At 47.9% G+C, this 6,431-nt stretch overlaps 1 protein-coding gene across 1 annotated transcript in view; it reads right to left on the bottom strand.

Annotated features, from left to right (window-relative positions):
- FOXK2 (forkhead box K2) overlaps positions 1–6,431 on the bottom strand; it is a 43,448-nt gene that overhangs the window by 28,578 nt on the left and 8,439 nt on the right. The window lies entirely within an intron of this gene.

Genomic DNA, 6,431 nt, shown 5'->3' on the forward strand with positions numbered 1-6,431 from the left:
GAGAGACAGGTCCTTGGAGAGGGACATCATGCTGGGTAGAGTAGAGGAACAGCGCAGGAGGGGAAGACCCTCTATGAGGTGGACTGATTCAGTGACTGGGGTAAACAGGATGGGTGTATCAGAGGCAATGAGATTGGCACAGGATAGAGCAGGGTTTGGGGCTGTTGTACATAGGGTCGCTATGAGTCGCAAACGACTCGACAGCACCTAACATCTCCTGCAGAGCAGCTAGATGGCTTGAAAGGTTCACTTTTGGTCCACTTCTCCCACTGTACCACCACCATAAAGCCATTTATTTTGGGCCATTTTTACACACAAGTCCTCTCATCCAATAGCTGAGGCACCTCTCCTCCTTGGAGGTCCCCAAAGGCAGGCCATCAAGGGCACTTGGAGGATGCCACGGAACTCACGCACAGAAGGCTAGTGCTAAGGCTGGGCAACTCTGTCCTGAGATACGAAGCCAAGGCGCATTTCCCCCCTAGTGCCCACCACACAAAGCTAGTGCTGAGTGAGCACCTATGGGACTTGCTGTCCCAGCCCTGAGACATCCTCTGTATTTCAGGCAATTGAGTGCAAGAGCATCAACCAACGCACCCACCCGCCATGCTGCACACACAGCTGAGACTGCAAACGGTGCACAGCCACCCACGGCTGCTGCGCACCAGCCCCACAGACCGCCCCCAGGCACCTGGGACGGGGTCTGGAGGCAGCCCTGTGTTTGCTAGAGCACCATCCCCAGAGGCCGGCAAGGGCAGACAGTGGGAACACATGGTGGAACAGGGCAGCAGGCCAGGCTAAGCGGTAGAGAGGAGGTGGAGGGAAGTGACCACTGACACCCACAACTGCCTGTGGCTCAGCCCACTCCACAGAAGCCTCCACACCGCCCTGCCCCGCTGCAGCCCCAAGCTCAGTTGGTCGTTCTGGGCTGATCCTGGGACTGTGGGGCCGTCTTCCATACGCTGGTGCACAGATGTCATCTGCCACACACCTTTCCTACTTGAGGGAACTCCCAAGACAAGAGAAACCTTCTTCCACTTCTGACAACTAACACCACACGGCCTAGCTACCACCAACAAAGATAAGAGCAAGTGGGTGGAATAAGGCTGATTCATCTCATTTCAATGGGGTAACTGAGGTAGAGGGTTCCTCTGGTGCTGTATCACCAAACCCCAACAGAGCAGACTCAACTTGAGGTCTGGGTCCTAATAAGAAGCCACACCATTCAAGGTTACACAGCCATGTGAGGGGATGTGAGACTGAGGAGGAAAGAAGGAGGATGTACATGCTGAGCATGCAGTCCTGACCCATCCTCCAGCAGTTTCTGAAATGGCAGCTATGTGGAGCGTGTACAACGCCCACCTGCTGGTCACCATGTCACTGTGGTGGTCAGCATGTTGTGATGCTGGAAGCTACGCCACCAGTATTCCAAACACCAACCGGGTCAGAGCCGCCATCAGAAAGCACTGCTGAGCCCAAAGCCTGGTGGAGCACTCCTGGAGCGTCATGCGCCGTACCCCTGCTGAAATGCAAACAATCAGCTGCAAACATCCGCAAACATTCAGAACACAGAAAATATGAATCCAGGGAAACCCGAAGACGTCACAGATGACACAGAATGTGTAAAGACTGATCCCGTGAAATCAAATGTACTTCTGTGGAAAGATATACTGAAAAATCAGTCAGAAGATTGACAAAGACCGACTAGGGGACAGACGATCAGTTCCTCATATGCACATTTAGGCTGCACGAAGGCACTGGTGAGAACTAGAGCTCCAGGAGTTGACAGGCCACCAACTGAGATGTTTCAACAATCAGATGCAACGGTAGTAGGGCTCACTTGTCCACACTGAGAAATCTGGAAGACAGCTACTTGGCAACTGACATATCTATGCCCACTCAAAAGGAAGGGGATTGAAAAGAATGCAGGAATTCTCAAACAATATCACGTGCAAGTAAAATTTTACTACAGGTCATCAAAAAATATTTGCAGCAGCATATTAACAGGAAATGGCCAAAAATTCAAGCTGGACTGAAAAGGTGTAGAATAAGTAATGTCACTGTTGATGTCCGATGGATCTTGGTTGAAAGGAGAGAATACCAATACCAGGAAGATATTGACCAGCACTTTATTGACTACATAAGGGCATCTGACTGTGTGGCCCATAACAAGTTTTAAATAACAGTGTGAAGAGTAAGAATCCTAGAACACTTAACTGTGCTCACGTCGCACATGTGCCCAGGTGAAGAGGTAAGATGTCTGAAGAGAACACTGAGTAGTTTAAAATCAGCAAAGATGTGTATCAGGATGGCAGTCTTTTACCATACTTAATCTGTATGTGGAGAAAGTAGTCCAAAAACCTGGGCTCTATGAAGAAGAATGTGGCATCAAGATTGGAGGGAGACTCTTCAATAACTTGCACTATGCAGATGGCACAACCCTGCTTGTTGGAAGAGAAGAGGACTTCAAGCATTTAGTAGAGAGCTGGGCTGCTGACCCAAAGGTATCTTTCTGGAGATTCAAACTCACAAGAACTCCAAGGGAGAATATGGGGAACAATCTCCTCCATCAGATCGGCAGCCTCCCAAAACCCACTGTGAAGTCAGTTATAAGCTGGTTCCAATTTTATGGCAATGAGTGAGATGCAGAGGAAGGGACGTGTTTCTGGTCTGCACTGTTGTTGTTAAGTGCCGTCAAGTTGCAGGCGACTCAGCGACTCTATGAAGGAGACTCCTCGACACTTGGGTGCCTTTCATCCTCTCTCCAGGTTCAGAGGGTTTCCAGAAGCAAGCTATTATGGAAGTGGATGCCACTCCTTCCAACTGGTCTGCACTACACCTCAAAATAAAGAAAACAGAAGTCTGCACAGCTGAAAGCTGTCAAAAATTTCATGTCACCTGGATTCAAAATCAATGCCCACACACAGAGCAGTCAAGAGACCAAATGACAAAGGACACCGAGGAAGTCAGCTACAGAAGAGGACCCGCACAGCTGCAGGCTGGACCCACATTACAGTGTCTTCCACTGCTTTATATGCATGTGAAAGTCTGGCAAAAAATAAGAACTGATGCATTTGTAATTATGGCATTGGCTAACACCCGCTATGTACTAAAAATGCTATTATGCTTTGAAAGAGAAAATGAAAACGCAACAGCATATATCCAATGGACTGTTCAGGATTTTCTCTCCTATCTGCTGAATTTGAAACACACACTTTGGTAGCAAAATGGTTTACAGAGGCACTGTTTATAAAAAACTCTCCTCGCTAGCCCTGGACTAAACGTAAAACCTCTGCCACCATGACGCTGAGTGAATTCTGCCACCAGCCTTGACAAACGTGGCCTGTGGGAGAAGTGGGAGCCAGACATGCCCAGGGAGAGAGCCACAGCTGACTTCCAGGACAGGAGACACAGCATTTTATCGAAACTGACCAATAGTCACCTGAGCCAAATTTTGTCTAAAAACTGTGGATTCCAGCCTCTCCACAGAGGCCACACCATGTGATCGCTAAACTCTAGAACCAGCAGCTTAGAGGGGCAACACTGGCCCGCTCCTGGATCTGGCTAGTGACGCGAGCGCATGTGTGTACGTACGTACACACACACACACACACACACACACACACACACACACACACCCAGTAGGCAGATGTGCTCATGGAATATGGAATCATCCCTGTTTCTCTCAATGTATCAAAAATGCATTTAGGTCTAAAATAAGAAGCAAACATTAACATTAAAAAGGACAATTTTGCAACTGTAAAGGTGGACACACTAGAAATAAAACAGAAATGTTGGTTGTTGGGTTGTTTTTAACTTAGTACAAGTTACCACTGTGTTAAAATACCTGTACTTGTAAACTTAATGTTTACTTCCCAGGAAAAATCTGGATGCCCTTACCTGGGCAAGCCCTGGAGCACAGCAGCTTTACTCCAGCAAGCAGGGATAACCCCAGGATGACTACCCTTCCTGTCATAATCTCATTTCCAAGGTTCACATCTCACTTTGCCTTCTCATGGCAACCTCTCTTCTCGAGCTCCAAGCCTCGTCCTGAGCCCAACACCTCCATCTGGATATTCCAGAGTTGGCTCACCCTGGGATCTGTCCCCAGGGGACAGTCCCGAGTTAGCAAGCAGGGCTTCAGGGTGACATCGTCCAAATAAATTCAAGTGAAGACATGCTACACACACACAGACAAGTATGGGACAGGCAGTTAACTCAGCAGTAAGAACACGTGCTCATTTTTCTAAATAAACACAATTTCAGGTTTGCATGTTCCATGGTTTTAACATGCAACAGTAAGCTCTACTTGTCCTATTTATTATGTTTCATTCTCAGATGCTCTACTTGGATCTTACAGATCAAAATTGTGTCAAGTTTGCCCAACATTTTCAAAGTTGAAACTTAACTGTTAACAGAACATGTCAAATGAATGAAAATCTAACTCTTCTGTAAACTTTTACTAAAATCACAATTAAAAATAAAACAAAGGCAAGTCAACAACAACAAAAGAACTGTGTCTTTTTGTTTATAAATCAGAGCTGCTCGGCTACTGTGGCAATTCCAAGCATGGCATCGAGATCAGGGTGCCCTGACCAAATCAAAACCACCTCTGCCCCATAAGGTGAGGGCAGAAGGCAGTCCAGGCCTGCAAAGTCCACTCAATTCCTGTTCTAGCCTAGAATACCAACTGCTCCCAAGCTGGCTACACCCAGGAGCATTGCCTGGAGCACCTCGGTCCAGCACCCCCACTCTGACCACCTCAATCCTTAGACACCCACCCCTGCCCCAGCAAGGCCCATATCTCCAGCAGCCAGCAGCTCCAGAGAAGAAAACACCAGATTTCTTTCTCCAGCTAACAGCTTGGCCAACAGTCAAGTATTTTCGGAAATCGCTTGTTCCCTGGAAACTCAAACACCCTGGCGCCTTCACCAACACTGGGCACAGCCTGGCCAAGAGCAGGATGGTCACCGTGGAAACACGCCTCTACTCGGACCTGCCTGTGACAGACAATGCTCCCTCTTCTCCAGATCAATACACAACCCAGCGTTTCAATGGAGGGAGGACCTATGGCTCAACTACCAATTCATTCTTCTAAGCTGTCGAAATTTTTAATGTAAGCCACAAAATAGAAACTGTTCTTAAACCTGGGATTGAACTCTGTAATGTTTCAGTTCAGAAGACAGACCTGAAGCTGCATAGAAGGCCCAAGGAGCACACACTGGCCAAGTTACCATCGCTTCTGCACTCACAGCAAGCTTGGGAGGGGCAGGCCTGGGAACGGTGCTCCTAAACCAAAGGCCCCACCCTCGTTCAAATCCACTAGCAGCTCCTCAGAGGCTGGGCAATCTCCTCCCAAGCAAGTAAAAGCCTCAGAATCCAGTGGAGAGTCAGGTTATGAGTCTGCTGCAACCTGACAGCAATCAGTAAGTTTAAATTTACACAATCTGACTTTTAACACGTTACTGCACACTTTTTAAATTGACGACCATCCTTAGAAACACATTTGCTGTCATTTGCGGCAACGTGTTAACTTAAAAAGAACTGATAACATCAAGATAAATGAACAGTTAATCCAAGATCTGTAAACAGATAAATCTCCATGTACTGACCTTGCTTACACAGAAATTATGCTGCTAACAGTGTCAGTGCCCACCTTACATCATGTCCTCACAGGCACAGCCTTTCTAGAGGTGAGGGTGCTCAAGCTCACCTAGGAAAGCTCCAGCCACTCCTACAGCCAGCCCAGCAGGGGCCAGGACTCCAAAGTGCGAGTGGCCAAAGCAGGGCAGAGGGTGGGCTACTGGCCACATCCATGGAGCTCTCACTCCTCTCCTGCCCCCACAGGCTGAACCCTGCTCCTGGCCAGGCCAGGAAGAATTCTACTCAGCTCAAATGACTTTGGCTGAACCGGGGTGAGCATTTTCTTAATAAGACCAAACTCCAAAATAGTTGAAATTGCAAATGTTTTTCTATTATTTTACTACAATTAAGAAAGAGAGGGGGGGAAACCCATACTAGTTGCCAAACATAATTTAAAAAGGTAAATCTGTCTTGAGTTGATTCTGACTCCCAATGGGCTCAAGGATAGCCCAGAACTGGCCCCCCTTTACCATGCTCAGACTAGTCACTGAGCCAGGGTTTTTCCCTCCCTTAGAGAGGCTAGTGGGTTCAAACTTCTCACCTGTCAATCAGCAGCTGAGTGCTTAACCACTGGGCCACCAGAGAAGCTCTACTAATCAATAGCACATCCTCCTCCACCTCCCAAAAATCCCAGGAATTAAGAAAAAATAAGGGGAGCTCTGGTGGCCTAGTGGTAAGAAGCTGCAGTGCAATCCCAGAGGAACACAGTTCGAATCCACCAGACGCTCTGCCGGAGAAGGAGGCGCAATATCCTCCTGTACCAGTCAGATCTGATTTGACGGTACACGCAC

Source organism: Elephantulus edwardii, unplaced genomic scaffold (assembly GCF_000299155.1).
Source record: "Elephantulus edwardii isolate Elephantulus edwardi_28Jun2011 unplaced genomic scaffold, EleEdw1.0 scaffold00048, whole genome shotgun sequence".
Classification (NCBI taxonomy): Eukaryota; Metazoa; Chordata; class Mammalia; order Macroscelidea; family Macroscelididae; genus Elephantulus; species Elephantulus edwardii.